This window comes from Taudactylus pleione, unplaced genomic scaffold (genome assembly GCF_031769625.1).
Source record: "Taudactylus pleione unplaced genomic scaffold, aTauple2 ptg000465l, whole genome shotgun sequence".
Taxonomy (NCBI): domain Eukaryota; kingdom Metazoa; phylum Chordata; class Amphibia; order Anura; family Myobatrachidae; genus Taudactylus; species Taudactylus pleione.
In genome coordinates, this window is record NW_028284867.1 from 2,866,979 (window position 1) to 2,894,067 (window position 27,089).

Genomic DNA, 27,089 nt, shown 5'->3' on the forward strand with positions numbered 1-27,089 from the left:
CTATAGAGGAGTGCACTCCAGCTCTATCTCCTTTGCTGCATTGAAGCCGACCAGCCACCTTTACCAAGATGGCCGCAGGATCATGTTACTGCACATGTGCGATTCAAATGCTCTTGCACCATCTTAGAGTGTGTGATGAGTATATGTTCCTCTGGGGGGTGTGAGTACCACTGTAACTATAGCTGTTACCACCACTGTCTCCTCTTACATATACAGCTTGCTCTGTGTATTGCCGCTGACACAGCTGTTACATCTGTTACCGCTGTTATTCTTAATAAATCTGCAAGCCTGCTTAAGGACAAACTGTCTGCCTAAACACCATATCACAATTTTGCTGGTGCTATTGTTAACCTCACAGGCCCTATACCAATAGGACATATCAACAGATTATAGGCCCAGGCATCAAAGTGTGCTGTGTGCGAAGCATACAGTGAGTCCTGTGTTTGGATCAGCATACAGCATGCACTGTGCAGCAACCAGCATGAACATTATGAAAAAGAGGGACAGAGAACTACGCCCCATGGATGTTCGCTATGGAGATGCAGCTCAAACGTTAGAAGCTGTGGAAGGCTACAAGTAACCCAGTTGACAATCCTAATCCTGATGAAGTAGATAGAGCCATGGGCACCATAAGTGTGGAGCAACATGTTTACTCCATAATTCACGGGAAAATGTTAGCATATGAGATGTGGATATTCCTGCAGACAGCATATGAAGACAAATGTCTCATTAGGAATAATGAGGTGTACACTGAGCTGGATTCAGAGTAGTGTACAATACTGTACAACTACTATGCTAATGCCGTAGGAAACATAGGGCCTGATTCAGAGCCAGACGCTATTTGCGCTCACTCGTCCAGACAAAGGGGTGGCTATTTAAATTAACTGTTCGCTCTTTGCGGTCTGTTCATGCCTCTATGTCTGAACGAGCGAACAAAACATGCGAACGTAATTTTGAAAAAAACGCCCCCTGGACGCTCGCATCATACGTCATGTCCGCTATTTATTAGATTAATCGAGTACATCGGACGGCGTATGAACTGCTCGCTATTCTTGTGGTTGGTTTTTCCTACCACAATCATGCGAGCAGTTCTAACTATAAAACAACCAAGTGACGTGGTCGATGACGCTGCTTTGTTAATTATGCACACCCTTAAAACACCCGTTTTGACCTTTTGGCACGCCTGCGTTCGGATCTCCACTCCCCGTTTTCAAGCACCTTCCCCTGTTACCACCCATAAATGCCTCATTCTGTCACTCAAAATAGCAGGCATTCGCTATTTAGCATGCACACGATTTTCGGACGCACTGACTGGTTCGCGCATGCGTATTAAAATCCGGAACGAACGAGCGGCCGCTTACGAGCGGCTCTGAATCAGGCCCATTGTCTCTTCCACAAGTATATAGAGTAGAAATTGTTCATCATTATTGTGAATGCTGACGATCTGTTACTAGCAGGCCAACAAAAACACATAACAAGTATCAATGATTTCACAAAGCTTGGGGACAGGAACAATCACTATTGATCAGCAGACATACATTGAAGCTAAACTTGAGTAGTATGCCAGATGCAAAACCAATTGACAAGAGCACTAAACTAACCAAAGCCATGTCACCTACAAGTGAAGCAGAGTTAGAGGGCATGAGAGATGTACCTTGTCAAAGGGCTAATGAGGTTTAGTGTATAGCAGTGTAGTAACTGGTCCAGATATCACACATGCTGTGAGCCGGATGAACCATTTTACTATTAACCCAAGGAAGCAACATTGGACAGCAGTTAAAAGAATCTTCAAATACTTGAAAGGTTCATTGTTCTTAAAACTAGATTTTTCCAAATCTGGAAATTCCTCATTGAAATCTTTCTGAAATGCCAACTGGGGATCAGGGGGCCTATTCATTAAACCTAAAAATTCTCTGGAGATAATTAGCTTTAGAACTCGCATGGAGTTCTAGCTAATTATAGGTGGAATTCATCATTCCACCTCTCCATAAGTATCTATTCCGAAAAGCTGTCATTTTTGCGATGACAGCTTTTCGGGAAATAGATACTTTTCCCTCTCTACACTACCTTATCGCATCTGGAAACAGTGCTGCACATGCGCTGTTACATCTGTAAAACCAGCGCATGCGCAGCACTGCCTACAGATGCGTTAAGTTTGTGTACCCCCCCCCCCACCCGCTCCCCCCTCCGCTCACCTCCCCCCCCCGACTTACCTGTCCGCGCAGCAGCCTCCGGCTCCGTCCTGCTGGTCTGTCATGTGGTTTCCCAGCAGACCACATGACAGATTAGAAAAAAAAAAAAAAACTTTTTTTTTTTGGTCTAAACTTTCTTGTGCTCTGCTGGGGAGCACACATGACAGACCAGCCTCCGGAGCCTGAGGACGGAGCAGAGCGCCGGAGGGACCCGTCGGGGGATCTGCACACGCGGATACAGGTAAGTTTCACCTGCTATTCGCCACCTCACAGTGGCGAATAGTAACTGCATCAAATTCCGAAAATTGATAATTTTCAGATTTTGATGAATACCACAATTTCCACATCCCCATACTAATGTACTAATGTATGGGGAGTGTGGAAATTAACGCAGGGGAACTTAGCAAGGAAATATCTGTGATATCTCATGTGCTAAGTGGCTACATGAATACCAAAATAACGTTATTTAAGGAAAATGTCCTTAAAAACGTTATTTTAGTGTTGATGAATAGGCCCCCAGATGAGGGTGATATCATTCCTGCACAGGATACATAGTTGTGTTAGCAGGCGCAGCCATCAGCTGGACAAGTAGAAAGTAACCCGCTGTAGCCCTATTTACCACTGAGGCGGAATACATGGCACTTGCAGAAGCAACTAAGGAAGCACTATTCCTAAGAGAGACTTTGCTTTGCAAACTGACCATTTACTAAAGACAAAACCAGTGGTAAAATAACCAAAAACCTGACTTTAGAACATCAGATCAACTATCAATGTTTCTACATAGCCACTAAAGAATATAGAACCTGAAGATTTATTAATGGTCAGTTTTAAAACCGACCAAAACCCAACTGTACAACGATGGAGCACCCGCCCTAACAATAGACTTGTCTGAGGCAGGTGAGTTTGGCAGAAGCACTGCACAGATCAGTATGATCTGGGCAGGCTTTGTTAGGTTTAAAAACTTTGAAAGAGTTAAACTTTTTTTTTTTTTTCAATGCATAGGGGCCCCCACAAATCCATAACCAACCCTGTCCTCTCAGCCTAGATTAAGCAGGGATCCCCCTGCGGTCACATTACCCAGCCCCTGCTTTCAGCCCAGGGCTGGATTTTTTTGGAAAGTTGGGACCCCCCCAAAAAATGGGGTCTCTTCTCCCAAGGATCAACCAGCCCTGGGCTGAAAACAGGGGTTATTCCATACACCCTTGTAAAGAATAGGTAATAATATTGTTCTTTACAGGTGCCAGCAACTTGCCCCAGCATATTGACACTTGTGGGCATTAAGGGACCGCTGGCACCTAGTTCACTTGTAAAGAAAATATTAAAATAAACCCAGTACACAAACACCATGGACAGGATGCACTAAAGCCAGAAATGTACAAAGCCTTGGATGCGGTGGTCAATGCCATCTTTAGATGGCGTTGCCCAATAGAAGCCTATGAACTTCTATTTGCAGAGTGATGTAATAGAGATCCAATCGGATTCCTCCCAGAACTCCCCGCGGCACACGTGTCATTCTGCATCAGAAGGACTTCTGGGTCATAGACCCAAAAGTCCCTCACTCCTAAAGGACAGGTCTTCCAGAGAGAGCTGTGCTTTGCATTCTTGATCATGCATACTGGCGTAATTAACACCGGCATGCATGCGAACAGTGGCGGGATGCATCATATGCAAATTGCGATGTGTCATGCATCCCGCCCCATACAGTATGTTGAAGTATTTTATTTGAAAAAAAAAAACATCTGCGCATGCGTATGGGTCATAATGCGCATGCGCCAACCAGTCATTGTGGTCAGAAATCGTGTGTTCGCAAAATTGCGAGTGCCTGCTAATTTGAGTGACAGGATGAGGCGTTTGTGGGTGGTAACAGAGGAAGGTGCTTGAAAACGGGGAGTGGAGATCCGAATGCAGGCGTGCCAAACGGTCAAGACGGGCGTTTTAAGGGTGTGCATAATTAACAAAGCAGCGTCATCGACCACGTCACTTGGTTGTCTCTTAGCCTGAACTGTTCGCATGATTGCGGTAGGATAAACCTACCACAAGCACTGCGAGCAGTTCAGATGCCTTTCGACGTACTCGATTAATCTAATAAATAGCGGAGATGACGTAGGATGCGAGCAGCCAGGGGGCGTCTTTACAAAATAGCGAGCGCATGTTTCGTTCGCTCGCTCAGACATAGAGGCGTCAACAGACCGCAAAGAGCGAGCGCTCAATTTAAATAGCCGGCCCCTTTTTCTGACCGAGCGAGCGCAAATAGCGTCCGGCTCTGAATCAGGCCCAATGCTGAGATAAAAGAGGGATCCTAAAAAAAAAAAATGGAACTGACACAGCTAGAGGAGACGGCACCTTGTAGAAGCAATATCTAGTATAATATACCCGCTGTATTTCCCTAGCTCGTTAGCAATCCGCTGGTATCAATTAAACTCTGACTTTGATATAAATTGCTTGCTACATAATTCCTTTCTTGTTGTGTTTCAGACTCTCTAAGCTTCGTTAGCACTGGGGCTGGAGGCTAATAAGCTGAGAAAATAAAAGACTTAAAAGGATTGAGCCAGCGGACTCGTCGGCACACTCAGAACATATACAATCGTTTTACTCTGATGCAGACGCAGAACCCTGTGGGGGGAATTACCTCAGCAAAGGCCTCTCGGCTAAGGTGATACCCTGAGCGAGACGATTACCAGAAATGACCACTTACTCCAGCTGTCCTATGATAGAAAACAGCTATTTATTTCTTATGCTATCTCTGAAATATGTTTTTTTGTTCCATCTCAATTCTACCACCTGGTGTTATGTTATTCTTTTTCTCCTACCTGAATTATGTTGTTGTTTTTTTTATTTTAGACCGGTGAGTGAGTGTGCTGAATGAATTGTAAAAATGTTGAAGGGATTTTAGTGTAAAAGTGAAAAGAGAATAACCAATTAGTTTGCAACTTAAATTAAGGTTAAAGAAAAAATAAAAAACCTCATAACAGGTGCCTCATGCCTCAGCGATGTCATTAGTTCCTAGTGAAACGATTGGCTGCTGTCTCTTGAATGTTGGTTAAACCCACAAAATGGCTGCCTCTACTGTGCACAGGTTCCGGGTACAGTACAGAAAGGTCATGTATTTGGTGTTACTACTAATGGAAGCTATTCAAATGTAAAGCTGGACAAACCCTACATATTGGTAGAACCTATAGGTAGAACCTGTTTGGTCCACACAGATATCCTTAACCAGTGTGGATGATTTATTTGGTAACAGATGGTATACACAGGGTTAACAGCAGTGATAGCGGTAACACCGCAGTAAGCACGGGGTTAACAGCGTTAACAGTAATAGCTGTGGCACCGGCAGTACGGAGTTTGCTAATGCTCAAAAGCCCGGCAGTGACGTCATGGCGTTGGTGCATCACGTCAGAGGTGGAGACAGCGCAGGATGCACTCCCCTCTAACGCTGCACTGTGACATAGGGGCCTATTCATTAAACCTACAAATTCTCTAGAGATAATTAGGTTTAGAACTCGCATGGAGTTCTAGCTAATTATAGGTGGAATTCATCATTCCACCTCTCCATAAGTGTCTATTCCGAAAAGCTGTCATTTTTGCAATGACATCTTTTCGGGAAATAGATACTTTTCCCTGCCTACACTACCTTATAGCATCTGGAAACAGTGCTGCGCATGCGCTGTAACATCTGTAAAACCAGCGCATGCGTAGCACTGCCTACAGATCCGTTAAGTTTGTGTACCCCCCCCGACCACCCCCCCACGCCCCTCCCTCCTCCGCTCACCTCCCCCCCCCCACGACTTACCTGTCCGCGCAGCAGCCTCTGGCTCCGTCCTGCTGGTCTGTCATGTGGTTTCCCAGCAGACCACATGACAGATTAGAGAAAAAAAAAAACTTTTTTTTTTTGGTCTAAACTTTCTTGTGCTCTGCTGGGGAGCACACATGTCCAACCAGCCTCCGGAGCCTGAGGACGGAGCAGAGCGCCGGAGGGACTCGTCGGGGGACCTGCACACGCGGATACAGGTAATTTTCACCTGCTATTCGTCACCTCACAGTGGCGAATAGTAACTGCATCAAATTCCGAAAATTCATAATTTTCGGAATTTGATGAATACCACAATTTCCACATCCCCATACTAATGTACTAATGTACTAATGTACTAATGTATGGGGAGTGTGAAAATTAACGCAGGGGAACTTAGCAAGGAGATCTGTGATATCTCCTGTGCTAAGTGGCTACATGAATACCAAAATAACGTTATTTAAGGAAAAAGTCCTTAAAAACGTTATTTTAGTGTTGATGAATAGGCCCCTGAGTGGGAAAACCAATCTCAAGTCGAGTCACCAGGCAACACAACCCGCTGCTAAATGAATCTGCCCCTTTGTGTCATGGCTTCATTAAGACAGAAATGAGGTTCTGATAAGAAACATGTTAAGAGAAATATCTGAAAGTTTATATTAAATTAAAGATGAGTCCACAATGTATAGCAGACAGGATAAACAATGATTCGCTCGCCTGCACATCCCCGACTGCCTCTTTGTATATGATAGAATAGCACAATGCCACCATGAAGGAAGGGCTCATTAGCAGAAAATAGGCTTCCAAGGGGGTGTCAGTCGGGATGCCGACGGTCTAAATGCAGACCGTTGGCAGCCTGACTGTCTAATCCCGGCAGGGGTCTAATGACAGGCGTCGAGATCCTGATGCCTGTCATTTTACCTACGCCGGGAGCCCGACGCCCAGCATACCGATTAAAGGTAAGCCGGGCAATGGATGCGGACAGCCGCAGGGGGGAGGATTAAGTTAGGGGCTCCTGGGGGGGACTTAGGGTTAGGCACCCCCCCGGGAGGGTTAGGGTTAGGCTAGGGGGAGGGGGGGTTAGAGTTCGGCACCCCCCAGGGGGTGGTTATGGTTAGGCACCCCCGGGGGGAGGTTAGGGTTAGGCAACCCCCGGGGGGAGGTTAGGGTTAGGCACTCCCGTGAGGGTTAGGTTTAGGCTAGGGGAAGTTGGAGGGTTAGGGTTAGGCACCCCCAGGAGGAGGTTAGGGTTAGGCACCCCCGGGGGGAGGTTAGGGTTAGGCACCTCCCGGGGGGAGGTTAGGGTTAGGCACTCCCGTGAGGGTTATGTTTATGCTGGGGGAAGGGGGAGGGTTAGGGTTAGGCACCCCCGGGAGGAGGTTAGGGTTAGGCACCCCCGGGGGGAGGTTAGGATTAGGCACCCCTCGGGGGAGGTTAGGGTTAGGCACTCCCGTGAGGGTTAGGTTTAGGCTAGGGGAAGGGGGGGTTAAGGTTAGGCACCCCCGGGGGGAGGTTAGGGTTAGGCACCTCCGGGGGGAGGTTAGGGTTAGGCACCTCCCGGGAGACTTAGGGTTAGGCTGCAGGGAAGGGGGGGTTAGGTTTAGGCACTTAGAGGGGGGGTGAGGGTTAGGCACTTTGGGGGGAGGTTAGGGTTAGGCACCCCTAAGGGAGGGTTAGGGGGGGTGGCTAGATTAGTAAATAGTTTAAATACTTACATGTCGGGATCTTCACTGACGGTCTTCCGTTGTCGATATTAGAACATGCGTCCGGCGGTATTCCATACCGATCCCTACCAAGGTGTTCCTGGGCAGTGACTGGGGGTGTACCAAGCCCTTAGTATGTCCTTAAAGCATGTGGAAACAGATTAATGCAGAATAACGTATCACTCTGACTTATCACAGTTGTAAAACGGGAGATATGGGGGCCTATTCATTAAAAGTAAAAATTCAATGGCGATAATTAGCTTTAGAACTCTCATGGAGTTCTAGCTAATTATAGGTGGAATTCATCATTCCACCTCTCCATAAGTATCTATTCCGAAAAGCTGTCATTTTTGCGATGACAGCTTTTCGGGAAATAGATACTTTTCCCTGCCTACACTACCTTATCGCATCTGGAAACAGTGCTGCGCATGCGCTGTTACTTCTGGAAAACCAGCGCACGCGCAGCACTGCCTACAGAGGCGTTAAGTTTTGTCCCCCCCCCCGACCCCCCCACCCCCTCCGCTCACCTTCCCCCCCCGACTTACCTGTCCGCGCAGCAGCCTCCGGCTCCGTCCTGCTGGTCTGTCATGTGGTTTCCCAGCAGACCACATGACAGATTAGAAAAAAAAAAACTTTTTTTTTTCTTTTTCTAAACTTTCTTGTGCTCTGCTGGGGAGCACACATGACAGACCAGCCTCCGGAGCCTGAGGACGGAGCAGAGCGCCGGAGGGACTCGTCGGGGGACCTGCACACGCTGATACAGGTAAGTGGATTCTGCTATTCGCCACCTCACAGTGGCGAATAATAACTGCATCAAATTCCGAAAATTCATAATTTTCGGAATTTGATGAATACCATAATTTCCACATCCCCATACTAATGTACTAATGTATGGGGAGTGTGGAAATTAACACAGGGGAACTTAGCAAGGAGATATCTGTGATATCTCCTGTGTTAAGTCTGTTCATGAATACCAAAATAACGTTATTTAAGGAAAAAATGTCCTTAAAAACGTTATTTTAGTGTTGATGAATAGGCCCCTTAGAGTACCCAGCTTTTGGATCACCAGAGCTGGCATGAGCCGCCCCCATAGTTTTCTATAGGGATGGCTATATGACAAGTTCTGAAAGGCTTAGCTTTTTGGAGCTTGGCTGCAGTATCTAATGCCATCCTAAATGGAGCAGCCCTGTTGGAGATTGATCTCGCGTTACCTTTACCGGTGGGGGTGTAGCGTACGCATAGACATCATTATAATGGGTGCAGGGTGTGCGGTGCACACAGGCCCGTGGCTCCAGGGTGGCCAACACCGCACATCCTGCACCCATAGTTAATAATGTCTACCTTTCCGCAGATTTCAGTGTGCTGCTCTGCGGCCATTTTCCCGGTGACCTGTGCATGTGCAGAAAAGATGTCCCCTGGGAAAAAGGCGTCGGCTCCATTTTCCAGGAGACCAGCGCATGCACAGTAGATCCTGACATGAAGCCAGAATCTAACATGCTCAGTGCGCTGACAGAGAGGAGGGGGGCCAAACGGAGGCTGCACAAGGGACTCCTCCTCTCTTAAATAGCCCCTGAGCCCATGATTCCCATTGCAACTTTTCCACACATGTTGTGGCTGGAAACCATGTGAGCAAGGTGGTGGCCATGGCACTGAGGGGGTTAATTCCTTGTGCTGCCGTGCTATTGTCATATGAACTATCGCCCATGTACTATAAGCGTATATGTAATAATTAGGGGTGAGCGGGTTCGGATTTCTGAAATCCGAACCCCCCCGAGCCCCCCCGATCCGAGTCCGATCCGAGTCAGGCTCGACTTTTCCCGCCTGACTCGGATCTGACATCGAGGCAAAACGTCATCATCCCGCCTTCCGAGTCTCGCGGGTTTTGGATCCTATATAAGGTACCCGCGTCGGCGCCATTTTCTCACTCGGCTGTGGACAGTGAAGAGGGAGGGTGGGAGTTAGTGCTGTGTAGTGTAGTGTAGTGTAGTGCTGCTGTTGTCCACTACTTCAAAGTCCATAGGGGCTGGCTGTGTTGTGCTGTGCTGCTGTTGTTAATAGGGGCTGTGTCCACTACTTCAAAGTCCATAGGGGCTGGCTGGACTGTGTTGTGCAGTCAGTTCTCCATAGGGGCTGTGTCCACTCCAAAGTCCTGTGCAGTGTCCCAGTCCTAAAGGGGTGCTGTAGTGTTGTCCAGGGGGTGCTCTGTCCATCAGGGGTGCTCCCCCCAAGTGCTAAAAAAATAATATATTTTCTGTGTTTGTGAATTGTGTGCGCAGTAGCCGCACGTGCATCAACAAAGTAGTGCCAAGCGTGCGCCTGTGTCATAAGTAAAGGGCCGGCTGGCTTGACCGTTAAAGGGTGCTGTAACCCCCGAAAGTACACTCCAGTCCAAACCAAAAAAAAATTATTTTCTGTGTTTGTGAATTGTGTGCGCAGTAGCCGCACGTGCATCAACAAAGTAGTGCCAAGCGTGCGCCTGTGTCATAAGTAAAGGGCCAGCTGGCTTGACCGTTAAAGGGTGCTGTAACCCCCGAAAGTACACTCCAGTCCAAACCAAAAAAAAATTATTTTCTGTGTTTGTGAATTGTGTGCGCAGTAGCCGCACGTGCATCAACAAAGTAGTGCCAAGCGTGCGCCTGTGTCATAAGTAAAGGGCCGGCTGGCTTGACCGTTAAAGGGTGCTGTAACCCCCAAAGTACACTCCAGTCCAAACCAAAAAAAAATTATTTTCTGTGTTTGTGAATTGTGTGCGCAGTAGCCGCACGTGCATCAACAAAGTAGTGCCAAGAGTGCGCCTGTGTCATAAGTAAAGGGCCGGCTGGCTTGACCATTAAAGGGTGCTGTAACCCACAAAGTACACTCCAGTCCAAACCAAAAAAAAATTATTTTCTGTGTTTAGCCGCACGTATATATCAAATCGATATAACATAAATGGAGGACCAAACTTTCTCCGATAAAAATAAAATAGAGAAAGATCAAGAACCACTTCCTCCTAGTGCTGAAGCTGCTGCCACTAGTCATGACATAGACGATAACATGCCATCAACGTCGTCTGCCAAGGCCGATGCCCAATGTCATAGTAGAGGGCACATACAATCCCAAATGGCAAAGTTCAGGAAAATGACCTTGAAAAAGACATTTAAATCAGCTGAAGAGAAACGTAAACTTGCCAATATGCCATTTACGACACGGAGTGGCAAGGAACGGCTAAGGTCGATCCCTAGTATGTTCATGACTAGTGGTTCAGCTTCACATGACGATGGAAGCACTCCTCCCACTAAAAAAATCAAAAGAGTTAAGCTGGCAAAAGCACAGCGAAGAACTGTGCTTTCTAAGAAGATATCACAAATCCCCAAGGAGAGTCCAAGTGTGGTGGTGGTTGCGATGCCTGACCTTCCCAGCACTGGACGGGAAGAGGTGGCTCTTTCCACCATTTGCACGCCCCCTGCAAGTGCTGAAAGGAGCACCCACAGTCCACTTGCTGATATGCAAATTGAAGATGTCACTGTTGAAGTACAACAGGATGAGGATACTGGTGTAGCTGGCGCTGAGGAGGAAGTTGGCGAGGAGGATTCTGATGGTGATGTGGTTTGTTTAAATCAGGCTCCGGGGGAGACAGTTGTTGTCCGTGGGATGAAAAAGCCCATCACGGTCATGCCTGGGCAGAAGACCAAACATTCCACCTCTTTGGTCTGGCAATATTTCTATCCAAATCCGGACAACAACTGTCTTGCCATATGTACCATATGTAAAGGTGAAATAAGTAGGGGTAGGGACGTCAACCACCTAGGAACATCCTCCCTTATACGGCACCTGCAGCGCGTTCATAAAAAGTTACTGTCAAGTTCAGAAACTTTGGCTCAGACCGTAAGCAGTCCAGGGACACCTAAATCCCGTTGTCCTGTTGTATCCAAGCGCCTGCAAACCACACCGTCAACTCCCTCCTCGTCAATTTCCTCCTTAGTCAGGATCGGAAGTAGTCCTGCAGGCCATATCACTGGCATGACTGACTCTCCTATCCGGGATTCCTCCGGAGGATCCTGCATTGCTACGCCTACTGCTGCCGCTGCTGCTGTTGCTGCTGCTGCTGGGAGTCGTTCATCATCCCAGAGAGGAAGTAGGAACACCACTACTTTTACTAAACAATTGACCCTCCAACAGTCCTTAGCGAGGAGGATGAAGTACGACAGCAGTCATCCTGAAGCAAAACGTATAACTGAGGCCTTGACTGCTATGTTGGTGTTAGACGTGCGTCCGGTATCCGCCATTAGTGCAGTGGGATTTAGACAATTGATGGAGGTAGTGTGTCCCCGGTTCCAAATCCCGTCTAGATTCCACTTCACTAGGCAGGCGATACCGAGACTGTACAGAAACGTCAGAAAAAGTGTCCTCAGTGTCCTGAAAAATGCCGTTGTACACAATGTCCACTTAACCACGGACATGTGGACAAGTGGAACAGGGCAGACTAAGGACTATATGACTGTGACAGCCCACTGGGTAGATGTATCACCTTACGCAGCAACAGCAGCAGCGTCACCAGTAGCAGCATCTCAGAAACGCCAGCTCGTTACAAGGCAGGCTACGCTGTGTATCACCGGTTTCAGTAAGAGGCACACCGCCGACAACCTCTTAGAGAAACTGAGGGAAATCATCGCCCAGTGGCTTACCCCACTTAGACTCTCCTGGGGATTTGTGATATCTGACAACGCCACCAATATTGTGCGGGCATTACATCTGGGCAAATTCCAGCACGTCCCATGTTTTGCTCACACAATAAACTTGGTGGTGCAGAATTTTCTGAAAAGCGACAGGGGCGTGCAGGAGACGCTTTGGGTGGCCCGAAAAATTTCTGGCCACTTTCGCCATTCAGCGACTGCGTGCCGAAGACTGGAGCGCCAGCAAACACTCTTGAACCTGCCCCGCCATCACCTGAAGCAAGAGGTTGTGACGCGGTGGAACTCAACCCTCTATATGCTTCAGAGGATGGAGGAGCAGCAAAAGGCCATACAAGCCTATACATCCACCTATGACATAGGCAAAGGAGGGGGTATGCACCTGACTCAAGCGCAGTGGAGAATGATTTCCGTGTTGTGCAAGGTTCTTCAGCCCTTCGAACTTGCCACACGTGAAGTCAGTTCAGACACTGCCAGCTTGAGTCAGGTCATTCCCCTCATCAGGCTTTTGCAGAAGCAGCTGGAGAAAGTGAAGGAGGAGCTAAGACGGAGCGATTCCGCTCGGCATGTGGGACTTGTGGATGAAGCCCTTCATTCGCTTTGCCAGGATTCCAGGGTGGTCAATCTGTTGAAATCAGACCACTACATTTTGGCCACCGTGCTCGATCCTAGGTTTAAAGCCTATGTGGTGTCTCTCTTTCCGGCCGACACAAGCCTGCAGAGGTGCAAAGACCTGCTGGTGAACACACTGTCAGCTGAAGCGGAACGTGACACGTCAACGGCTCCTTCTTCATTTTCTCCCGCAACTGGGGCTGCCAGGAAAAAACTTAGGTATCCTAAGCAACCCGCTGGCGGTGATGCAGGGCAGGCAGGACCAAGTTTGGACATCTGGTCCGGACTGAAGGACCTGGCAACAATTTCTGACATGTCTACTGTCACTGCATATGATACTGTCACCATTGACAGAATGGTGGAGGATTACATCGGTGACAGCATCCAAGTAGGCATGTCAGACAGTCCATACCTGTACTGGCAGGAAAAAGAGGCAATTTGGAGGCCCCTGTACAAACTGGCTCTATTTTACCTGAGTTGCCCCCCCTCCAGTGTGTACTCCGAAAGAGTGTTTAGTGCAGCCGGGAACCTTGTCAGCGAAAGGCGTAGGAGGTTGCTTCCACAGAATGTGGAGAAGATGATGTTCATCAAAATGAATTATCAGCTCTTCCAGGGAGACCAGCCTCCAGAACGTACAGAGGGACCTGTGGTGGTGGATTCAAGTGGGGACGAGTTAATACTTTGTGAGGATGAGGATGTACACACTGAAGAGGGTGAGGAATCGGTGGATGAGGAGGATGAGGATGACATCTTGCCTCCGTAGAGCCAGTTTGTGCAGGGACACATTAATTGCCAGCTTGTTTTGTGGGGGCCCAAACGAACCAATCATTTCAGCCACAGTTGTGTGGCAGACCCTGGCGCTGAAATGATTGATTTGTTAAAGTGTGCATGTCCTGTTTATACAACATAAGGGTGGGTGGGAGGGCCCAAGGACAATTCCATCTTGCACCTCTTTTTTTCTTTGCATTATGTACAGTTTGGGGCCTAGTTTTTCTAACTGCCATCCTGTCTGCCACTGCAGTGTCACTCCTAGATGGGTCACGTGTTTGTGCCGCCCACTCGTGTCGCTTAGCATAGTCATCCAGCTACCTCGGTGCAACCTTTTGGACATAAAAACACTATTGTGAGGTGTGAGGTGTTCAGAATAGACTGGAAATGAGTGGAAATTAAGGTTATTGAGGTTAATAATAGCATAGGAGCAGAAAAACCTACAAATTCTGTGATTTTAGCTGTTTTTATGCTTTTTTTCAAAAAAATACAGATCCAAAACACAAAACCCAGAACCCAAAACACGGAAGGGTGGTTTTGGCAAAACCAATCCAGATCCAAAACACGAAGAAAGATCCAGATCCAAAACCAAAACACAAAACACGAAAAGTGGCCGGTGCACACCCCTAGTAATAATGTGTTTTAACTAGGGGTGAGCGGGTTCGGATTTCTGAAATCCGAACCCCCCCGAGCCCCCCCGATCCGAGTCCGATCCGAGTCAGGCTCGACTTTTCCCGCCTGACTCGGATCTGAAATCGAGGCAAAACGTCATCATCCCGCCTTCCGAGTCTCGCGGGTTTTGGATCCTATATAAGGTACCCGCGTCGGCGCCATTTTCTCACTCGGCTGTGGACAGTGAAGAGGGAGGGTGGGAGTTAGGGCTGTGTAGTGTAGTGTAGTGTAGTGCTGCTGTTGTCCACTACTTCAAAGTCCATAGGGGCTGGCTGTGTTGTGCTGCTGTTGTTAATAGGGGCTGTGTCCACTACTTCAAAGTCCATAGGGGCTGGCTGGACTGTGTTGTGCAGTCAGTTCTCCATAGGGGCTGTGTCCACTCCAAAGTCCTGTGCAGTGTCCCAGTCCTAAAGGAGTGCTGTAGTGTTGTCCAGGGGGTGCTCTGTCCATCAGGGGTGCTCCCCCCAAGTGCTAAAAAAATAATATATTTTCTGTGTTTGTGAATTGTGTGCGCAGTAGCCGCACGTGCATCAACAAAGTAGTGCCAAGCGTGCGCCTGTGTCATAAGTAAAGGGCCGGCTGGCTTGACCGTTAAAGGGTGCTGTAACCCCCGAAAGTACACTCCAGTCCAAACCAAAAAAAAATTATTTTCTGTGTTTGTGAATTGTGTGCGCAGTAGCCGCACGTGCATCAACAAAGTAGTGCCAAGCGTGCGGCTGTGTCATAAGTAAAGGGCCGGCTGGCTTGACCGTTAAGGGTGCTGTAACCCCCGAAAGTACACTCCAGTCCAAACCAAAAAAAAAATTATTTTCTGTGTTTGTGAATTGTGTGCGCAGTAGCCGCACGTGCATCAACAAAGTAGTGCCAAGCGTGCGCCTGTGTCATAAATAAAGGGCCGGCTGGCTGGACCGTTAAAGGGTGCTGTAACCCCCGAAAGTACACTCCAGTCCAAACCAAAAAAAAATTATTTTCTGTGTTTGTGAATTGTGTGCGCAGTAGCCGCACGTGCATCAACAAAGTAGTGCCAAGCGTGCGCCTGTGTCATAAGTAAAGGGCCGGCTGGCTTGATCGTTAAGGGTGCTGTAACCCCCGAAAGTACACTCCAGTCCAAACCAAAAAAAAAATTATTTTCTGTGTTTGTGAATTGTGTGCGCAGTAGCCGCACGTGCATCAACAAAGTAGTGCCAAACGTGCGCCTGTGTCATAAGTAAAGGGCCGGCTGGCTTGACCGTTAAGGGTGCTGTAACCCCCGAAAGTACACTCCAGTCCAAACCAAAAAAAAAATTATTTTCTGTGTTTGTGAATTGTGTGCGCAGTAGCCGCACGTGCATCAACAAAGTAGTGCCAAACGTGCGCCTGTGTCATAAGTAAAGGGCCGGCTGGCTTGACCGTTAAGGGTGCTGTAACCCCCGAAAGTACACTCCAGTCCAAACCCAAAAAAAAATTATTTTCTGTGTTTGTGAATTGTGTGCGCAGTAGCCGCACGTGCATCAACAAAGTAGTGCCAAGCGTGCGCCTGTGTCATAAGTAAAGGGCCGGCTGGCTTGATCGTTAAGGGTGCTGTAACCCCCGAAAGTACACTCCAGTCCAAACCAAAAAAAAAATTATTTTCTGTGTTTGTGAATTGTGTGCGCAGTAGCCGCACGTGCATCAACAAAGTAGTGCCAAACGTGCGCCTGTGTCATAAGTAAAGGGCCGGCTGGCTTGACCGTTAAGGGTGCTGTAACCCCCGAAAGTACACTCCAGTCCAAACCAAAAAAAAAATTATTTTCTGTGTTTGTGAATTGTGTGCGCAGTAGCCGCACGTGCATCAACAAAGTAGTGCCAAACGTGCGCCTGTGTCATAAGTAAAGGGCCGGCTGGCTTGACCGTTAAGGGTGCTGTAACCCCCGAAAGTACACTCCAGTCCAAACCCAAAAAAAAATTATTTTCTGTGTTTGTGAATTGTGTGCGCAGTAGCCGCACGTGCATCAACAAAGTAGTGCCAAGCGTGCGCCTGTGTCATAAGTAAAGGGCCGGCTGGCTTGACCGTTAAGGGTGCTGTAACCCCCGAAAGTACACTCCAGTCCAAACCAAAAAAAAAATTATTTTCTGTGTTTGTGAATTGTGTGCGCAGTAGCCGCACGTGCATCAACAAAGTAGTGCCAAGCGTGCGCCTGTGTCATAAGTAAAGGGCCGGCTGGCTTGACCGTTAAGGGTGCTGTAACCCCCGAAAGTACACTCCAGTCCAAACCTAAAAAAAAATTATTTTCTGTGTTTGTGAATTGTGTGCGCAGTAGCCGCATGTGCATCAACAAAGTAGTGCCAAGCGTGCGCCTGTGTCATAAGTAAAGGGCCGGCTGGCTTGACCGTTAAAGGGTGCTGTAACCCCCAAAGTACACTCCAGTCCAAACCAAAAACAAAAAATTATTTTCTGTGTTTGTGAATTGTGTGCGCAGTAGCCGCACGTGCATCAACAAAGTAGTGCCAAGCGTGCGCCTGTGTCATAAGTAAAGGGCCGGCTGGCTAGACCGTTAAAGGGTGCTGTAACCCCCGAAAGTACACTCCAGTCCAAACCAAAAAAAAAATTATTTTCTGTGTTTGTGAATTGTGTGCGCAGTAGCCGCACGTGCATCAACAAAGTAGTGCCAAGCGTGCGCCTGTGTCATAAGTAAAGGGCCGGCTGGCTTGACCGTTAAAGGGTTCTGTAACCCCCAAAGTACACTCCAAACCAAAAAAATATATATTTTCTGTGTTTGTGACTTGTGTGCACTGTGGCTGCACGTGCATCAACAAAGGAGCAGCGCCAAGCGTGCGCCTGTGTCCCATAAGTAAAGAGCCGGCTGGCTCATTTTTTAAAGGGTGGTGTAACCCACAAAGTGCACTACTCTCCAGCAAAAATAAAAAAATATTTTCTGTGTTTGTGTGCGCTTTAGCCGCACGTATATATATCAATATAACATAAATGGAGGACCAAACTTTCTCCGATAAAAATAAAATAGGGTAAGGTCAAGAACCACTTCCTCCTAGTGCTGTTGCTGCTGCTGGGAGTTGTTCATCATCCCAGAGAGGAAGTAGGAACATCACTACTTTTACTAAACAATTGACCCTCCAACAGTCCCTAGCGATGAGGATGAAGTACGACAGCAGTCATCCTGAAGCAAAACGTATAACTGAGGCCTTGACTGCTATGTTGGTGTTAGACGTGCGTCCGGTATCCGACATTAGTGCAGTGGGATTTAGACAATTGATGGAGGTAGTGTGTCCTCGGTTCCAAATCCCGTCTAGATTCCACCTGCATCCTCAAAGCAGCAGCGACAAGCGTGCGTCTGTCTGTTAAAGGGTGGTGACACCCTCAAAGTGTGCTACACAAACAATTAAAATATTGTTCTTTTTTTTTCTGTCTTTGTGAAATGTGTGGGCTGTAGCCGCACCTGAATCCTTAAAGCAGCAGCGACAAGCGTGCGTCTGTCTGTTAAAGGGTGGTGACACCCTCAAAGTGTGCTACACAAACAATTAAAATATTGTTCTTTTTTTTTCTGTCTTTGTGAATTGTGTGGGCTGTAGCCGCACTTGCATCCTCAAAGCAGCAGCGACAAGCGTGCGTCTGTCTGTTAAAGGGTGTTGTAACTCCCAAAGTGCTCTAAAAAATCAAAAATTTTTTTTTAATGTGTTTGTGACTTGTGTGCGATGTAGCCACACTTGCATCCTCAAAGCAGCAGCGACAAGCGTGCGTCTGTCTGTTAAAGGGTGGTGACACCCTCAAAGTGTGCTACACAAACAATAAAAATATTCTTCTTCTTTTTTCTGTCTTTGTGAATTGTGTGGGCTGTAGCCGCACCTGCATCCTTAAAGCAGCAGCGACAAGCGTGCGTCTGTCTGTTAAAGGGTGGTGACACCCTCACAGTGTGCTACACAAACAATTAAAATATTGTTCTTTTTTTTTCGGTCTTTGTGAAATGTGTGGGCTGTAGCCGCACCTGCATCCTTAAAGCAGCAGCGACAAGCGTGCGTCTGTCTGTTAAAGGGTGGTGTAACTCTCAAAGTGCTCCAAAAAATAAAAAACTATTTTTTTAATGTGTTTGTGACTTGTGTGCGATGTAGCTGCACTTGCATCCTCAAAGCAGCAGCGACAAGCGTGCATCTGTCTGTTAAAGGGTGGTGACACCCTCAAAGTGTGCTACACAAACAATAAAAATATTCTTCTTTTTTCTGTCTTTGTGAATTGTGTGGGCTGTAGCCGCACCTGCATCCTTAAAGCAGCAGCGACAAGCGTGCGTCTGTCTGTTAAAGGGTGGTGACACCCTCAAAGTGTGCTACACTAACAATTAAAATATTGTTCTTTTTTCTGTCTTTGTGAATTATGTGGGCTGTAGCCGCACCTGCATCCTTAAAGCAGCAGCGACAAGCGTGCATCTGTCTGTTAAAGGGTGGTGACACCCTCAAAGTGTGCTACACAAACAATTAAAATATTGTTCTTTTTTTTTCCGTCTTTGTGAAATGTGTGGGCTGTAGCCGCACCTGCATCCTTAAAGCAGCAGCGACAAGCGTGCGTCTGTCTGTTAAAGGGTGGTGACACCCTCAAAGTGTGCTCCACAAACAATAAAAATATTCTTCTTCTTTTTTCTGTCTATGTGAATTGTGTGGGCTGTAGCCGCACCTGCATCCTTAAAGCAGCAGCGACAAGCGTGCGTCTGTCTGTTAAAGGGTGGTGACACCCTCAAAGTGTTCTACACAAACAATTAAAATATTGTTCTTTTTTTTCGGTCTTTGTGAAATGTGTGGGCTGTAGCCGCACCTGCATCCTTAAAGCAGCAGCGACAAGCGTGCGTCTGTCTGTTAAAGGGTGGTGTAACTCTCAAAGTGCTCCAAAAAAAAAACAACTATTTTTTTAATGTGTTTGTGACTTGTGTGCGATGTAGCCGCACTTGCATCCTCAAAGCAGCAGCGACAAGCGTGTGTCTGTTTGTTAAAGGGTGGTGACACCCTCAAAGTGTGCTACACAAACAATAAAAATATTCTTCTTTTTTCTGTCTTTGTGAATTGTGTGGGCTGTAGCCGCACCTGAATCCTTAAAGCAGCAGCGACAAGCGTGCGTCTGTCTGTTAAAGGGTGGTGACACCCTCAAAGTGTGCTACACAAACAATTAAAATATTGTTCTTTTTTTTTCGGTCTTTGTGAAATGTGTGGGCTGTAGCCGCACCTGCATCCTTAAAGCAGCAGCGACAAGCGTGCGTCTGTCTGTTAAAGGGTGGTGACACCCTCAAAGTGTTCTACACAAACAATTAAAATATTGTTCTTTTTTTTCGGTCTTTGTGAAATGTGTGGGCTGTAGCCGCACCTGCATCCTTAAAGCAGCAGCGACAAGCGTGCGTCTGTCTGTTAAAGGGTGGTGTAACTCTCAAAGTGCTCCAAAAAATAAAAAACTATTTTTTTAATGTGTTTGTGACTTGTGTGCGATGTAGCCGCACTTGCATCCTCAAAGCAGCAGCGACAAGCGTGTGTCTGTTTGTTAAAGGGTGGTGACACCCTCAAAGTGTGCTACACAAACAATAAAAATATTCTTCTTTTTTCTGTCTTTGTGAATTGTGTGGGCTGTAGCCGCACCTGAATCCTTAAAGCAGCAGCGACAAGCGTGCGTCTGTCTGTTAAAGGGTGGTGACACCCTCAAAGTGTGCTACACAAACAATTAAAATATTGTTCTTTTTTTTTCGGTCTTTGTGAAATGTGTGGGCTGTAGCCGCACCTGCATCCTTAAAGCAGCAGCGACAAGCGTGCGTCTGTCTGTTAAAGGGTGGTGACACCCTCAAAGTGTGCTACACAAACAATAAAAATATTCTTCTTTTTTCTGTCTTTGCGAATTGTGTGGGCTGTAGCTGCACTTGCATCCTCAAAGCAGCAGCGACAAGCATGCGTCTGTCTGTTAAAGGGTGGTGTAACCCTCAAAGTGTGCTCCACAAACAATAAAAATATTCTTTTTTTTTTTCTGTCTTTGTGAATTGTGTGGGCTGTAGCCGCACTTGAATCCTCAAAGCAGCAGCGACAAGCGTGCGTCTGTCTGTTAAAGGATTACATCGGTGACAGCATCCAAGTAGGCATGTCAGACAGTCCGTACCTGTACTGGCAGGAAAAAGAAGCAATTTGGAGGTCCCTGTACAAACTGGCTCTATTTTACCTGAGTTGCCCCCCCTCCAGTGTGTACTCCGAAAGAGTGTTTAGTGCAGCCGGGAACCTTGTCAGTGAAAGGCGTAGGAGGTTGCTTCCACAAAATGTGGAGAAGATGATGTTCATAAAATGAATTATCAACTCTTCCAGGGAGACCAGCCTCCAGAACGTACAGAGGGACCTGTGGTTCCAGCAGGGACGAATTAATACTCTGTGAGGATGAGGATGTACACACTGAAGAGGGTGAGGAATCGGTGGATGAGGAGGATGAGGATGACATCTTGCCTCCGTAGAGCCAGTTTGTGCAGGGACAGATTAATTGCCAGCTTGTTTTGTGGGGGCCCAAACGAACCAATCATTTCAGCCACAGTTGTGTGGCAGACCCTGGCGCTGAAATGATTGGTTTGTTAAAGTGTGCATGTCCTGTTTATACAACATAAGGGTGGGTGGGAGGGCCCAAGGACAATTCCATCTTGCACCTCTTTTTTTTCTTTGCATTATGTACAGTTTGGGGCCTAGTTTTTCAATGCCATCCTGTCTGCCACTGCAGTTTCACGCCTAGATGGGTCACGTGTTTGTGCCGCCCACTCGTGTCGCTTAGCATAGTCATCCAGCTACCTCGGTGCAACCTTTTGGACATAAAAACACTATTGTGAGGTGTGAGGTATTCAGAATAGACTGGAAATGAGTGGAAATTAAGGTTATTGAGGTTAATAATAGCATAGGAGCAGAAAAACCTACAAATTCTGTGATTTTAGCTGTTTTTATGCTTTTTTTCAAAAAAATACAGATCCAAAACACAAAACCCAGAACCCAAAACACGGAAGGGTGGTTTTGGCAAAACCAATCCAGATCCAAAACACGAAGAAAGATCCAGATCCAAAACCAAAACACAAAACACGAAAAGTGGCCGGTGCACACCCCTAGTTTTAACATGTCATAGTTAATGCACTAAGGGCCTGATTCAGCAAAGATCGCAAGTACAAATGCGCAGGCGGATGGGGACTGTTGCATACTGCACCTGCATCGCAGTGCGCGTGCGCGAAGACTCCACTGTGATCGGGACTGCGCAGACCCATCATAGAGTGATTGACAGGAAGTACCATTTGGAGGAGGTGACAGGGGGGTGGTCGGCGAAATGCAGGCGTGCCAGTGCGTTCAAACGCCGTTACAGGGGCGTGCATAACTTAGCCACTGCGATGCCCTACACAGCCTGAGCTCTCACTGCGTACTGGTAGGTTAGTCATTCCCGGGTAAGGTTAGAGCTTGTGCAAGTGTGCGTGAGGCTGCGATGGTACTCCATGTTACCGATACCGTTGCTAAGTATTACGGATGTGTGTAAGGTAAGGTGGGCGTCCTTGTGTTGTGCTGCGATGGCATAGCGATCGCAGAGGATTAGCATACTATCGCAGTGAGACTGCGTGCTTGATCGCTATTGCGATCGCACTTGTGATCCGTACTGAATCAAGCCCCATGCGCGATTGTAGAATTGCATGTTTAAATGTATAGACTATGCAGAGAAATATATAAGTAATTGCCATCTTCTGTGACATAGGAAGTTATATGGTAATTGCACAGGCTAGCGGGGGGTTCGGTGTTGACTCATCAAGCCATGGTATAAAACTAGGGATGTGCGCCGGACCATTTTTGCCGGATTTGGATTTGGTTCTAATTCGTCGTCCGGCTTTGGATTTGGATTTGCCAAACTGCGGTGACTGGCTTTGGATTTGGATTTGGATTTTTTTACAAAAATTGACAAAAAAAGCTAAAATCACATAAATTGGTCTTTTTTTTCTTCCTAGACTATTATTAACCCCAATAACATTAATTTCCAGTCAATTTAGACCATATCACAGCTTATAATATTGTTTTCAACATTATTGGCCAAAGGTTGCAGTGAGCTGACTGGTTACTAAGCGACAAAGCAGCGGCACAACGACACAGACACCACAGTATAAAGCACATCTATGACACATTGCCACACAGCAGTGGCAGAAATGAAAAGTAGTGCACCCACCCAGTGGGGTACGGCCAGCAGAGTCACAGTACTTGTTTACAAAGTGGGCTACGGCCCTAGGAGTCACAGTGCACAATCTTATTCGCATTACACCGCACATAGGGCCTGATTCACATTACACCATAAAGTAGTGTCTCTTATTTATGTTACGACACACAGTAGTGCCCCTTTTACACAATGCCCACAGTAGTGACCCTTTTACACAATGCCCACAGTAGCGGTGTCCCTTACACAATGTCCCCCAGCAGTGGTGCCCCCTATGCAGTCCCCTTAGTAGTAGGATCCACTATGCAGTGCCCCCAGTAGAATTCCCCCCAGTAGTATGCCCCCCCAGTAGTATGCCCCCCATTAGCATGCCACCCAGTAGTATGCCCCCCATTAGCAGGCCCCCCCAGTAGTATGCCCCCCATTAGCATGCCACCCAGTAGTATGCCCCCCCAGTAGTATGGCCCCCCAGTAGTATGGTCCCCCCAGTAGTAGGCTGCCCCAGTAGCAGGCCCCCCCCAGTAGTAGGCTGCCCCAGTAGTAGCCCCCCCTGTAGTATGGGCCCCCCCTGTAGTAGGCTGCCCCAGTAGCAGGCCCCCCCCAGTAGTAGTAAGCCCCCCAGTAGTATGGCCCCCCCCAGTAGCAGGCCCCTCAGTAGTATGGCCCCCCCCAGTAGCAAACCCCCCCCAGTAGTATAGCCCCCCCCAGTAGCAGGCCCCTCTGTAGTATGCCCCCCCAGTAGTATAGCCCCCCCCAGTAGCAGACCCCCCCCAGTAGTGCAGACCCCCCCAGTAGTATGGCCCCCCCGCACCCCCAGTAGCAGACCCCCCCCCCAGTAGCGCCCCCGGCCCTTGCACAAATTAAAAAATAAAAACTTACCTGTATCCCCGCTCCCACGCCGTCCGCTCTGTCACACGCTGAGGAGGGAGCCGGAAGACGGAGCTCATGTGTGAGCTCCAGCCGGCTCCCTCCGTGCAGCAGCCAATGAGAGTCTGTGTGACTCTCATTGGCTGCTGTAACAAACACACAGCTGCCGCTGGCGGCTGTGTGTCTGTGTCTGTGTAGGGCAGAGCGCTATCACAGCGCTCTGCCCTACACAATAGGAGACCTGATGTCGGATTCTCTAGTGAGAATCCGACATCAGGCGGCCGCCGTTCGGCCGCGAACGGGGATCCGAGTCAGGCGGTAAACACCCGAACAGGGTTCCGGTGGACTCGGATCCCCAATGTTCGGAGTGGTTCGGATTCCACAGAATCCGAACCGCTCATATCTATATAAAACACGTTCTTTGAAATGCACTGAAGAGGGTATCCCAGCATTGTGGAGGTCTAAGCAGGTGGTTTTCAGATCAGTGGCATATCTATAAGTGGTGCAGATTGTGCGGTGCACACGGCCCCCTGGGTCCAGGGGCCCCACACAAACACCCTTAATACGCCCCTGGTTCAAATTGTGTTTAAGTGAAGCTGGTTTGGGTCACAGATATATGAAAGGATGAATGCAATGGAAATGTGAGTTATATTTACCTTTTGAGAAACAGTTGTCTGTTTGTGTTCTAGTCCTAGAAGGTCTCAATCACAGAGGAGTACCACTCCCTAGGGATGGTCATCGACTATCGATGATTACCAACCATCGAGGGTTTTTCCATCGACGATGGAGATCCAGTGGTTCTCCACCATCGATGGCTCAGAGCCCCACATTGTTTTTTTTCTTCTCTGTGACCCGCAATGTCCCGCCCCCCCCCCCCCAATTCTGATTCACTTGCTGCCCAGACACTACCAGAGCAGGACTGACATTCGGTCGGCAGAACCATCTATGGTTTCCCTGCCAGTGGTTACACACCATCGAGGTTAACCACGGATGGCACCATCGATGTTTAACCCACAGATTGCCATCATTGCTAAAATTCAAATGCTGCAGAAGGCGTCTGAAGGGAATTGGTATTTAATGCCGGAGAGCTGAATAGCCGCCGGATGAAATACCTACAGGGGAACCCCGACGGACCTAATTCCCGACTGAGACTGGTAAATAACCTAACCCTCCCCTCTCCCCCCCTAACCCTCCCTTAGTGGTGCCTACCCCTATCCTCCCACCGCTAGTGCCTAACCCTCACCTTCCCCGTGTTAGTGCCTAAACCTAATTCCCCCTCCTCGCACCCTAAACCTAACCCTCCTGGGGGGGTGCCTAACCCTAAACCCCTACCCTAGTGGTGTCTAACCCTCACCCCCCCTTTCCCTACCCTAACCCTCCCAGAGGGTGCCTAACTCCAAGTCCCTCCGGAGCACCCAAAACCTAACCCTCAACCCCCCGCGGATAGATACTAAGTCACTCGGCTTACCTTCGTTCGGTAAACCGGGTGTCGGTATTTTGTGGTGGGGCTAATGATAGGCATCAGGATTTTTACGCCAATCTTTAGTCCCCTGTCAGTGTCGGGATATCGGCAGGCAGTATCGTGACTGCTTCCCGTCTGAAGGGAAGAGACATCTACTGTCAGCATCTCCGATCCCAGCGCTGCAACTGAGGTCACCCCCGCGCCGAGGTGGCCGGCCGAGAGACTTGTCCACTCTTTTGGGTGTCGGGGAGCTCCACCCGATTTTTGTGAGCCCTGCCGTTGCGGGAGAGTAGGCCATACATACCTACCCTCCCAGTTTTCGCGGGAGGCTCACGATTTTTCGGGTAACACCCTGCACCCATAGAAGGGTAGGCACTTCTCCCGCATTCTGCCCACTTCCTAGTGAATAGGCAAGTATATGGATCCCTCGAACGTATGAGGCAGGGACCGCAGTAGATATCTCCATCATCTGCTGCAGCCCCTCTAAAATCTGGCAGCAGCTGTAGCCCCATGGGGTCTGCAAAGCGGTCATATTTACCATGCTTGGCCCTGATAAGATAACGCATTCTCATGATGGTGTTATCCTATAGTAGCAAATGGGCTACTATTTTGCAAAAAATATCAGGACCCTCCCTGGCAATGGCCACCTCACATGCGTGGTCTGCAGACTGCCCATGCACAGAACAGCCCCAGTTACCAATATACAGTCAGGTCCATAAATATTGGGACATTGACAGAATTTTCATATTTTGGCCTCTATTCACCACCACAATGGCTTTGAAATGAAACAAACAAGATGTGCTTTAACTGCAGACTTTCAGATTTAATTTGAGGGTAATTACATCCAAATCGGGTGAACAGTGTAGGAATTACAACGGTTTCTATAAGTGCCTCCCACTTTTTAAGGGGCCAAAAGTAATGGGACAAACTAAACAATCCTAAATCTAACTTTCACTTTTTAATACTTTGTTGCAAATCCTTTGCAGGCAATTACAGCCTGAAGTCTGGAACGCATAGACATCACCAGACGCTGGGTTTCATCCCTGGTGATGCTCTGCCAGGCCTCTACTGCAAATGTCTTCAGTTCCTGCTTGTTCTTGGGGCATTTGCCCTTCAGTTTTGTCTTCATCAAGTGAAATGCATGCTCAATCGGATTCAGGTCAGGGGATTGACTTGGCCATTGCATAACATTCCACTTTTTAGTCTTAAAAAACTCTTTGGTTGCTTTTGCAGTGTGCTTCGGGTCATTGTCCATCTGCACTGTGAAGCGCCGTCCAATGAGTTATGAAGCATTTGACTGAATATGAGCATATAATATTGCCCGAAACACTTCAGAATTCATTCTGCTGCTTTTGTCAGCAGTCATATCATCAATAAATACAAGGGAACCAGTTCCATTGGCAGCCATACATACCCACGCCAGGACACTACCACCACCATGCTTCACTGATGAGGTGGTATGTTTTGGATCATGAGCAGTTCCTTTCCTTCTCCGTACTCTTCTCTTCCCATCACTCTGGTACAAGTTGATCTTTGTCTCATCTGTCCATAGGATGTTGTTCCAGAACTGTAATGGCTTTTTTAGATGTTGTTTGGCAAACTCTAATCTGGTCTTCCTGTTTTTGTGGCTCACCAATGGTTTGCATCTTGTGGTGAACCCTCTATATTCACTCTTGTGAAGTCTTCTCTTGATTGTTGACTTTGACACATATACATCTATCTCCTGGAGAGTGTTCTTGATTTGGCCAACTGTTGTGAAGGGGTTTTTCTTCAACAGGGAAATAATTCTTCTGTCATCCACCACAGTTGTTTTCCGTGGTTTTCCGGGTCTTTTGGTGTTGCTGAGCTCTCCGGTGCGTTCTTTCTTTTTAAGAATGTTCCAAACAGTTGATTTGGCCACACCTAATGTTTTTGCTATCTCTCTGATGGGTTTGTTTTGATTTTTCAGCCTAATGATGACTTGTTCACTGATAGTGACAGCTCTTTGGATCTCATATTGAGAATCGACATCAACTGATTCCAAATGCAAATGTCACACCTAGAATCAACTCCAGAACTTTTACCTGCTTAATTGATAATGAAATAACGAGGGAATAGCCCACACCTGTCCATGAAATAGATTTTGAGTTGATAGTCCCATTACTTTTGGCCCCTTAAGAAGTGGGAGGCACATATTGAAACCGTTGTAATTCCTACACCGTTCACCCGAT

The 27,089-nt window shown here is 47.7% G+C and overlaps 1 long non-coding RNA gene across 1 annotated transcript in view; it reads left to right on the forward strand.

Annotated features, from left to right (window-relative positions):
* LOC148504616 (uncharacterized) overlaps nucleotides 1–5,165 on the forward strand; it is a 44,645-nt gene extending 39,480 nt beyond the window's left edge. The window contains exon 3 of the long non-coding RNA XR_015869922.1: nucleotides 4,668–5,165. This is a non-coding gene — a long non-coding RNA (uncharacterized LOC148504616). The remainder of the gene's footprint in view (nucleotides 1–4,667) is intronic.
* The last annotated feature ends 21,924 nt before the right edge of the window (nucleotides 5,166–27,089 follow it).